At 39.3% G+C, this 11,590-nt stretch overlaps 1 long non-coding RNA gene across 3 annotated transcripts in view; it reads right to left on the bottom strand.

Annotated features, from left to right (window-relative positions):
* Positions 1–3,454: 3,454 nt before the first annotated feature.
* The window catches only part of LOC140602799 (uncharacterized), a 90,553-nt gene continuing 82,417 nt past the window's right edge, over positions 3,455–11,590 (bottom strand). The window contains exons 7-10 of one of the 3 annotated variants that reach the window (XR_012005714.1): positions 10,054–10,249; positions 9,384–9,465; positions 4,149–4,354; positions 3,455–3,992 (exon numbers count right to left, since the gene is read on the bottom strand). This is a non-coding gene — a long non-coding RNA (uncharacterized lncRNA). Of the gene's footprint in view, positions 4,355–9,383; positions 9,466–10,053; positions 10,250–11,590 lie in introns of all 3 variants that reach the window. The other 2 variants (XR_012005713.1, XR_012005712.1) reach the window with 2 other exon arrangements.

Raw genomic sequence — 11,590 nt, 5'->3', positions numbered from 1 at the left:
GCACTTTGCAAGTATTTATTCTTTGAATCTTTACAACAACCCTATGATTAGGTACTATCATCGAGCCAGGGTTAATGTATCCGATATACACAGCAGTAAGTGACAGAGCTGGAATTTAAACCCAGGCAAGTCAGTCCAGAGTCCTAGCTCTTTACCATTTGGAATGCTGACTCTCATATATACTTATTCATCAAGTAGCTTAATGACGAAATTTGAGAAGCATTATTTTAAATGTCAGGAAAAAAGACAAGCATGCCAGCTATCATTGCTTTTACTGAACATTGTAGTGTAGGTTCTAGTAAATGCAAGTCAATAGAATTATTTGACAAAAATTGGAAAGGAAGAGACCTAACTGTCATATATTTGTGGAAAATATGGTTCTCCACACAGAAAATTCAATAGCCTCTAAATCCAGCCATTTCAATTTTAAAAATCAGCAGATTTATGTCTACAAGGACTGCATACCAAAACTGATGGCATATTCTTAAGCACCACTAATAATCCATTGGAGATTAACATAACATCTGTTATTAACATAACAGAAAAAAATTCCACTCAAAGCAAACACTGTGAGATAGATAAGAATAGATCTACAAAAGATAAATAGTGGAATGAAGAATTAAAGAAAAGGAAGCCGACCACTGTAACTCTAGTATAGGGTTTCTGCAGGGAGATTCACATAAAGGAATTTGGCCAGATTGAAAAGGCTTGAATATATACTCCACAGAAGGCTTTTCAGCAAGGAAGTGGCAAAATTAATGTTGTAATTGAAGAAATTCATTCTGACACCAGTTAAATCGAATCCACTGGCCTAAGCAGGTCAGAAAATGTGGTGCTAGCATTCTGTTATAACCACCTCCCCAGTGCAGATTTTTATAACTGGACCATTCTCAAGAAAAAGCAACATACTGCCACTGGCTCAATAAAAGAAAAACCAGTATTTTAGAGCCGACTATGTTTTTCCGTACAGTAAAACTGAAAAGCAGAAAACACTGCTACAGTGCTGCTTGTCAGATAAACTCTGTTTGGCCCTCATATTTTCAATATGAGGTCAAATGACGGAATCTTGAGTCATCCAGTGGCCTGGGTGATGACCAGGTCTTCTAGCTAATGACTAACTTTGGCATTTAGAAAGAAGACTAAGAATATCACTGTGATCATGAGCAGAATTCACTTACTTAAAAAATGAGACTCCAGGCTAGTTTTATAAAATTGTAATGAAACAACAGTAATAAGAGGCAGTAACTCTAAGGGTTAGAACGTAGGTTAAGATTTTCACATCAAGGGCCGCCTGAGATGCTCAGTTGGTTAAGCATCTGACTCTTGATTTCCGCTCAGGTCCTGATCTCAGGGGGTCCTGACCTCGGGGTGGAGGGATGGAGCCCCGGTGTCCAGCTCCACTCAGAGTGTAGAGCCTGCTTAAAATTCTCTCTGCTTCTCCCTCTGCTGCCCCCCCCCACCCCGGCTCATGTGTGCACATGCTCCCTCTCTCTCTCTCTCTCTCTATCTCTCTCTCAAAACAACAAAAATTTCACATCAAACTCTGAGGTTAGTTTGGTGCTATGTAGTGGGGGTCTCAGTCCCCAGCTGATCTGTTCCTGCTGCACGTAAGTAACTACAGCAGGCCCTTAACTTTCCAATTTCTTTAGAACATTTTCATTCCCAAGTATTTATTGGGCACCTGCTGTATATCAGGTACTGTGCTAAGTCCAAGGATTTGAGATGAGAACAAAGCAGGTGGAGTAGCTCCCATCTCGTGATTCACATTTCTGCCTCAAGTCCATCCGGTTGCACACTCTTCCTGGGCTTTCATGATGCTGCTCTTCAGAGTTTTTCCCTGCCTCCCGCATCACTGTCTCCCTTCATGGCTCCTAGCAGTTGTGCTTCATCTTCAGCCCTCTTCTCTCCCAATATTCTTCTAGCGCAATCTCATATACTTACATTTTTCTACTTCGTTCCTTAGCAAAATTATATACATATATATGTGCACATACAACTCATGTCTATATATGAATTTCATGTCCATGGTTTAATAGATGTGTGGATGTATAATGATGTGCCAAGCACCATTCTAAACAGTTTGCAAGTATGAACTCCTGCAATCCTCATACCCACCACTTGATGTAGGTAATACCACTTTTTTTCATTTTTCAGATGAGGAAGCCAAGGCACAAACTGACCAAGAAAGTGGCTGAACTCAAATTTGAACCAAGGCAGATCGTGCCTTCAGCCACTATGCTATGCACACTTCCATGACCTCAAACTATGCGTGGATGCTTCCTTCACATAAATCATTAAATCACAACCTTCCATATTGAGTTTCATTTTCCAGTGGCTACCAGGTGTCTGGACTTGAACTTTTCTCAGACAAGTCAGAATCAGTTGCTCCATTTCTCAAGTCACCTCTCGTTCATGTTTCTACATCTATGTCAGGTCCCCATCAATTTTCCTTTGGTAACAGCCTCCTAACAGGGTTTGCTACCCCAGTAGCTGTCAAAGAATGGTCCAACATCATCTGGGAGTAACTGATACCATTCCCAGGGGTCCACAAGGTCAAAATTATTTTCATAGTAATACTAAGATGCTACCTGCTATTTACCTGCATTGACATTTGCACTAATGCTGAAAAATAAGACAAAACAAAACCCACAGTGGTGGTACAACTTGCTGGCAACTTAGCATACATAAGGTGGAGCAGCAAACTATACTAGAACACTACTGTATTCTTCACCACCATTACTGAAAAGTATCTTTGATGAAGCAGTAAAAATTACTAATTTTTCAAAATTTTGACTCTTGAGCACAAACCTCTTAAGTATTCTATGAAATGAAATGGAAAGTACACAGAATGCTTCTGGCATATTGAAATAATTCTCGTCTCACAGAAAAGCAATTATGTCAATGTTTGAGTTGCAAGCTGGATTTTTGAATTCTTCATGGAATATTAGAATAACATAATATTTATCCCAGTTAAAATATCAGGAAAATTAGAATTTTGGAAATCTAGTGTCTGATACCGTGAACCCGATTATTTCCAAATTTGATTTTTTTCTGTTGAGGTCCACGATGGTATTCACAAATTTTTTAATAATTAATTGAAATGTATCAACATTTGGAATATTTACGTAGCTTAGGAAACCAATATTTTTCAATGACCAATCTATGAGGTCACAAAATGATCCATGGGGACAGGATTCATCCAAAATGCAGGATAGATCAATTGTCTTTCATGCAATATAGGAACAAATATGGTTTCAGATTCCACCTTGGAACTAAGCTTTATGAAATTGTCATTTTTTTAAATAAATTTATTTTTTATTGGTGTTCAATTTACCAACATACAGAATAACACCCAGTGCTCATCCCATCAAGGGCCCCCCTCAGTGCCCATCACCCATTCACCCCCACCCCCCACCCTCCTCCCCTTCCCCCACCCCTAGTTCGTTTCCCAGTTAGAAGTCTTTATGTTCTGTCTCCCTTTCTGATATTTCCTACCCATTTCTTCTCCCTTCCCTTATATTCCCTTTCACTATTATTTATATTCCCCAAATGAATGAGAACATATAATGTTTGTCCTTCTCCGACTGACTTACTTCACTCAGCATAATACCCTCCAGTTCCATCCACGTTGAAGCAAATGGTGGGTATTTCTCGTTTCTAATAGCTGAGTAATATTCCATTGTATACATAAACCACATCTTCTTTATCCATTCATCTTCCGATGGACACCGAGGCTCCTTCCACAGTTTGGCTATCGTGGCCATTGCTGCTAGAAACATCGGGGTGCAGGTGTCCCGGCGTTTCATTGCATCTGTATCTTTGGGGTAAATCCCCAACAGTGCAATTGCTGGGTCGTAGGGCAGGTCTATTTTTAACTCTTTGAAGAACCTCCACACAGTTTTCCAGAGTGGCTGCACCAGTTCACATTCCCACCTACAGTGTAAGAGGGTTCCCTTTTCTCCGCATCCTCTCCAACATTTGTGGTTTCCTGCCTTGTTAAATGAAATTGCCATTATTGAGTTTTGCTTTCTGATCAGAGAATATTAGGCATCCTGAGTTCCTCAGCTATGACACCAGCCCACTGCATGGAACACCCACCCGGGCCCCTCCGAATCCCCCCACCAGGGGACTTCTGACGTGAGGACAACCTTGCAAACACGAGGCTCATGCTGCTTGCTGTGCTGTGAGTACTGGCCCAGGAATGCCACGTCTTTTGCCAACATCCATGATTTGGTGGCAGGCTAACCCGTTTGCTTGCAAGGGAGCTAAAATCTCAGACTCCTCACAGTTCTTGGCATCCAATGAATGATGAGAAAAATCTTTTAACTCAGTGAAGTGATCATGTGAGGCGATCCTGGGGAATAGATGAAAATGATTAGGATAGAGATGGTCTGACCTACAGGGAATAGGCCCACTGAGAGCATTTGGCGTAAGTAAAACATGACAAAATTTCACTTTAATAAGTGGCGATGGTATGCCAACGGTCAGTGAAGAGCTGGAACGAGACCCAAGCATCAACAGCCCCAGAAATTGACATTTACTGAGTCCTCCTCGTGAAGAAGGTGTTGTGATACAGATTGTATTTAATCCAGCTACAACTGAATGAGATCATTATAATCAATACTAACACTTACATAGTACACATTATGTGAACTCCTTCAAACACATGAATTCACTACACACGCATCACACACAACCTTATAAGGTAGATATTGCTTGACCACCATTTTTGCAAATAGGGAAACTAAAACAGCGAAAGGTTTAGTGATTTCCCCCAGGTCCCAAGAAACCACAGACAAGTAAATGTAAAATGGTAGAGGCAGGATTTGACCCGAGGAGGTCTTTTTTCCAGAGGCTATGCTGTTAACCATTCTCCTACACTACCTCTTAGGTACGTCGTGGGTAATCATTATCTGTATTTTACAGCTATGTAAAGTGTAGCAAAATAAACCAAAGCAAGAAAGCCAGGAAGTGGGGAAACCAACAATACTCTGCTTAACATAAAAAGATGGAGGTTATGTACTCAATCATATAAATTCGATTTCTACTTATTTAGGTTCTTTTAAATTAATCCTTTATTTGATTGCTTCGTTTATGTATGCACTTTGATTACTATAGCAGCATTAGCTAGTCCCTTTATTATGTCACATAATTATAATTTCTTTCTGTGTTGAGAACAGTTAAGGACTAGTCTCTTAGCAACTTTGAAGTTTACAGTACGGTATTGTTAACGATAATCACTATATTGTGCATTAGAGCTTATTTATCTACTAGCTGCAAGTTTGCACCCTTAAACTACATCTCCCCAATTCCCCCACCCCATGTTGTAAGTTGGCAAAAATTTCTTCTTTCTCGGGGCTAAACAATATTACATGTATGTACACGACTGGTTCTGATTTAAAGGAATTCCTTTGAAAATTACTACGGAAAGGAGTCTGCCCCACGCTTAAATGGGACCTGCAGTCATTGCCCTGGTGATGAAAATAGGCAAATGAGGTAGGCAATATCTTACAGGATGGCTTCACTCAACTTAGGACTCTGACTAAGGGTGACAAGAACCCCGTTCAAAACTCAGGGTCAGCAACAAAGGGAACCAGGGCCTCACTCCTCTCTCTCTCTCTCTCTCTCTTTGGTATCTCCACCTCTCTCTGACCATTGCCATCTTTCTCAAAATCAGATTTTGTCCATGAAGCTGAAACTATGGATATTATAAACTCCAGGCTCATATATTACTAACTTCACCACCAAAAAGAGAAAGAAAAAAAATTCCCAATTCCAGTTCAAAAGATACTCAGGAAAGTATTCCATCTAGCCTGGCTAGAGTCATTCCCTAATTATGACCAATCCTTGTTGAGTAAGAGGGTGACATGTTTACCGATCTCTGGATGGGGGCAGGGTTGGGAGTGTATACAGAGCAAGTCAGGAAAAAAAAAAAAAAAAAGATCAATAGTTCCTCCCAGGACCATGTGATTGTAGCCAAAGAGCTACTCTCCAAAAGAAGTAGGCAAAGAAGGTGGACAGTCATCTCAGGCAACCAGGGCCAGTAGGTCTTCACAATATCTGGACAGGCACTCTTTCTATTTGGCTCTGGCACCCTTTCCATTTGAAACACATTTTGGAATTCAATACATAATTCAATTCAGTACAAGGCTGGGTTTCATTGCTTTATTCATGGATATCTTGATTTCTCTAACAAGACAACCATCTCCTTGGAGAAGGAAACTGAGCCCACACTGGGTATTTCCATACACTTAGTAAATTCCTGGTGAAACCATGTCCAGCCAACCTTTGTTATCACACCACAATATAAAAACCTTTCTTTGGTTGATAGAAGCAGTAGTTTCAGAAAGACTGATCATTGGAAATTCTTCCTCTTTAATAGACAGATGGCACAAAGTTTTGCTCCCAGAGAGATGGTCCCCACATTATTTTCTTCAAACACTGACAGCTCACTGTCACTAACAGCTCAATGTAACCAAATTAAATGCCCACTGATTTGACTCTGTGATGGTACTTAACACATTCCAGGTTTTTTAATGTTTATAATACACTCTTCACATGCTCAATTTTTAAACTTAAAATAGTATCTACTATTTTTTAAGCACTTGGTTTGGTGTTTTTATATATCTTAGCTGATTGGACAATGCTAGCATTTACACACATCATGCATCACACACACAAACACTCACGCTGGGACAAGATACACACACACACACACACACACACACAGAGTTAAGATGACTGAAGAAGCTGAGGTCTAGTGAAATTAAGAGATGTACCCAAAATCCCAAACTTATGATCTCTACATGTTATGTAGCCAGAGTTGCATCGAAGTCTGACTTCCAAGCCTGCCTTATGGCACTACATGGCCAGAAAATCACTCCTACTTGCATCCCCACAGGTTGTACAGAACTATTATCTGAAAGATAATTCATCCTTTGAAAGAATTAGTGTATATTCAGTCCAAGCAAAAATGTTCACCTCCTAAGATAATGACACTTTCTCTCCACAAATCCAGCATGGAATTTCCAAACATTCATAATCATTTCATGTTAAGCTACTTGTTTAGAGAAGTCCTCATCTTGAACACTCTGGGCTGTCAAGAACAAGGACAAATTTGTGTTCTCAGGGTACAGAGATGACTTTCTAAAATTATCTTCAGAAACAAAATCATCACAAAGATTTTGGATGGTGAGGGAAAAACTCTTTTTTTTTACATTTTGTTTGTTTTCTCTTACCAAAGATATTTTCCTCACATACTCTAAAAACCTCATTTGGGGCAGAAATCAAACAAAGCCGGCTTCAGTCAGGGGTAAAAAAAGGAGAAAAAAAAAGAAGACGTGAGCAATAGGCAACTGCTAGCTAACGGCCTTCGCACATCACTTATGTGTCAACACCTCTCCTTCTGGTAGCCATGTTGGTACAGTCACCAAGAAAGGAAAAAGAAAAAAAAAATCTTAACTGAGGCATGTGAGCCCAACAGGGACTGAAGAGAATGGCAAAACAGTGTCAGCAAGTGGGATAACTATGGGTAAGAAGGGGGCCATGTGGTTGAACGCACAACTCTTCCTATTTCACTACAATAACTACAGAATTATGTGGGATAAAACACATTTGTTACCAAAATGGAAACTCTTTCTCCTTTCTTAATTATAGAATAAACTAAGTAAATATAGTCTGAATCCAACAAGATTATAACACACAGAAAGAATTCCCTCAATTTTTCTCTGAAACTAAAAGAACTCAAGGAGTTTGAATAATGCATGTTTTGGCTGTTGGTTGGTTTTCTTTCTTTTTTTTTTTTTTAATTTCTTTTCTTTTTTGAAAGAAGTTAGAATGTACCAGATGATGTCACTGATATATCTTGAGAAGGGAGAAGAGACAGAAACAAAAGACAAGGAAGTAAATTTAAATCAGCGTTCTCTGCCTCTACCAGCTGGCTGAAAAAGTAGTATTCCTAATAAATTTGAGACAATTCATAGCCTAACTGTAATGGAAAGAAAACTCGGTGGTAGTTTAAAGTAACATACAAATAGTAATATATGTGTGATGATTTTGATATTGAAGCCTTATATATATCTATCTGAATATCAAGCCCACAGACTAATATGTTGTCTGTATGTTATGTATAAACATGTATATTCTAATAGCTTTAGTTTTTAAAGATTTATTTATTTATTTGAGAAAGAGAAAAAGAAAGCATAGAGGGGCAGAGGGAGCAAATCTGAAGCAGATGCCCACTGAGCACAGAGCCCAACATGGGACTCTATCCTATGACCCATGAGTTCATGACCTGAGCCAAAACCAAGTGGAACGCTCAACCAACTAAGCCACCCAGGCACCCGCCCCCTATTCTAATAACTTTAATTATAACTTCACAGGGTTTTTCTGGAAAGAGAATTTGTTTTAAATATGGTTTTGAATTTGGTAGGCATACGTCTGCTTGTAAGCCATTCTTCTTTTTTTAAGATTGATTTCTTTATTTTGGTGGGTGGGGGGAGGTAGTGAGCGGCAGAGGGAGAGGGAGAGAGAATCTCAAGCAGACCCTGTGCTGAGCGTGGAACCTGCCTGGGGGCTTGATCTCATAACCCTGAGATCATGACCTGAGCCAAAATCAAGAGTCAGACACTTAACCAACTGAGCCACCCAGGCGACCCTGTAAGCCATTCTTTAAAAGAAAAATTTCACATATCCATACAATACCATATTAGGAAATACAGTGAAATAAAATTCCATTTATAATACCAATAGTAAAATAAAAAGGAACAAATATAAATATAATTTGCAGGCAGCCCCAGTGGCTCAGTGGTCTAATGCCACCTTCAGCTTGGGGTGTGATCCTGGAGACCCGGGATTGAGTCCCACGTCGGGCTCCCTGCATGGAGCCTGCTTCTCCCTCTGCCTGTGTCGCTGCCTCTCTCTCTCTGTCTCTCATGAATAAATAAAATATAAATAAATAAATAAATAAATAAATAAATAAATAAATAAATATAATTTGCAAGATCCATATGAAGGGAATTTTTTAAACACTGATAAGAGGTCTAAAGAGAACTTGGACAGTTCAAAGGACATACCATGTTCTTGAATACTGTAATAAGAACACCAATTTTCTCTACTATAATTTAAAATTAACATAACCTCGTTAGAATAACTAGGATTTTTACAACTGGACAAGTTAATTATAAAGTTAATATGTAAAATAAACATGAAAAAAACAGGACAATTCTGGGGACAAAAGGCATAGAGTGGAGGAAATAGCCTTAACAAATATTTAAAACATATAACAAATCTGTAATAATTAAAACAATCAGTACCTGCACATGACTAGACAGAGAAATCAATGGAGCACTATGAAAAGCCCAGAATTAGAGTCAAATACATACCAGAATTTGTATGTAGTGAAAGTTGGATTAATAACTGATGTTGGAAAACTGGGTAGTCATCTGGGAAACAAGTTCATTCTATCTGTAGTTCCAGTACACAAAATAAATTTCAAATAAATTAGAAGAAATCATGATGCATTTTAAAAACATACAACCTTAGAGTGTAGGAGAATTTCTAAGTATGACTCAAGACCTAAAAGTATAATTGAACAAATAAATACAACTCTAAGAAGGCAAAAATTTCTGCATAGCAAAAACTATTAAAAGCAAAATGGAAAGACAAATGATAGACTTGGAAAATATATTTCAGGGCAGCCCGGGTGGCTCAGCAGTTCAGCGTCGCCTTCAGCCCAGGGCGTGATCCCAGAGACCCAGGGTCGAGTCCCAGGTCGGGCTCCCTGCATGGAGCCTTCTTCTCACTCTGCCTATGTCTCTGCCTCTCTCTCTGTCTCTCATGAATAAATAAATAAAATCTCTAAAAAAAAGAAATAAAATATATTTCAACAAGTATCACAAAGGACTATATTAAGGGCTCACACAAGTCAAAAAGCAAAGCCATTCACCCAAAAGGAAAAAAAAATAGGAAAGAATATGAATAGACAGTTTATAGGAAAGGAAATAAAAATGAGAGAAATGCAAATGAACTTCACATTCAATTATCATTTTTTACCTCTCAGATGGGCAAAGACCCAAATGATTTATTGCAGACTCTACTGGCAAGTGACTTGGGAACACACGCTCCCATGCATGCTGGGTGAGTATTGGCAAGACTGCTTTGAAGTATAATATAACAGAGTCTATCAAAGCTGCACGTATGCATATCTTCAGCCCAGCAAAGACTGTCTCGCAGATTTACTCATGTGTACCTGTGAAACACAAAGGCATAAGGTGATACACTGCAGCTTAAAACAAAAACAAAAACAAAAAACAGCAAACTACTGGAAACCGCTTAATACCTTGCTATAGGGGTTGGCACAATCAAAGTTGGAACACCTGTTCTAGTCTGCTAACTTCATATAACTCAAAACAACAAAGAAATAAGCAAAACACAGGCACACCATATTTATGATGGTTCAAAACCCCAGTTTCCAGGGCAGCCTGTAGTCCCACTCTTTGTCCTGGTAGTCCAGTTAATTAGCACTGTCTGTGTGAGAAATAATTCAGTCGCCCCAAGTGTTTAATTCTTGGGAGTGAAGGAAAAGAGTAGGGGTGAGGCGTGAAGGAGAATACCAACTGGATGAAGAGGAAAAGAAGAGAGAGACGAGGCAGCCCGGTACCACTCCTCAATTCCCCTTCTCTTGGCCCTCTCAACGCCGTGTCCCTGGAGCCACATAGCCTGAGTTCAAATCCTAGCTCCCCTACTTACAGACTTTATGACCTTGACAAATTCCTTAATCTCTTTCTGCCTCAGTTTCCTTACCCATAAGATAGGGGTGCTAGTACCCATCTAACAGGATGATTGGGAGGATGTGATGAGCTAACATATATATGGCGCTTAACACAGCCTCAAAGTACTACAGACAGATTGATATTCCTGTGATTCGTAGCGCTTCTGCACGGCTACCACTTCTAGACCTTGACAAAGGCAACACACAGGAAGACTTAACTACTAGAAGCAATCACGGTTAAGATCTAACTATAAATGGGACCCGCTCATTCAGCAATTTTTTCACTGTGCACTTATGTTTAAGGCTCAGAGTTAAGCTCTAGGGGAATAAAATTACACAAAATCATATCAAGCACAGGAGAAAAATAAGATGGGCTGGCACTCAGCCTACAATGCAGAAGATGACACTCGGTTTGTTGATTATAGCTTTCACTCAATTAAATTCAGCGAAATACAAATGTGCTAGTTCCCAGGAATTCGTTAAGCTCTTGATTATCTGGCAATCTCAATAAAAATTTCAAAACAGAATAATATAGACCAATCAGCTATTACCGAACGATAAATGGGGATTTGTTTTTTTTGTTTTTTTTTTTGTTTTTTTTTGATAAATGGGGATTTAGATGGACTCTCATGGTCAAGACCTTTGGGACCAAGATTGACTCAAGCTTGAAACTGGCTCTGCCACTGCCCATGGGCTACCTTGGCCAAGATACTTTCTCTCCATTGAGCTTCACATATGACGTGAGTCACTCCGGCGACCTACTTACTTCAAGTGTAGTTGTGAGGATTAAACGTTTGTAGGGCATTCACCTAGTACTGA

Source organism: Canis lupus, chromosome 13, assembly GCF_048164855.1.
Source record: "Canis lupus baileyi chromosome 13, mCanLup2.hap1, whole genome shotgun sequence".
NCBI classification, from domain to species: Eukaryota; Metazoa; Chordata; class Mammalia; order Carnivora; family Canidae; genus Canis; species Canis lupus.
Note: the sequence above shows the minus strand (reverse complement) of the source record. Positions and strands in the feature narration are given on the sequence as shown.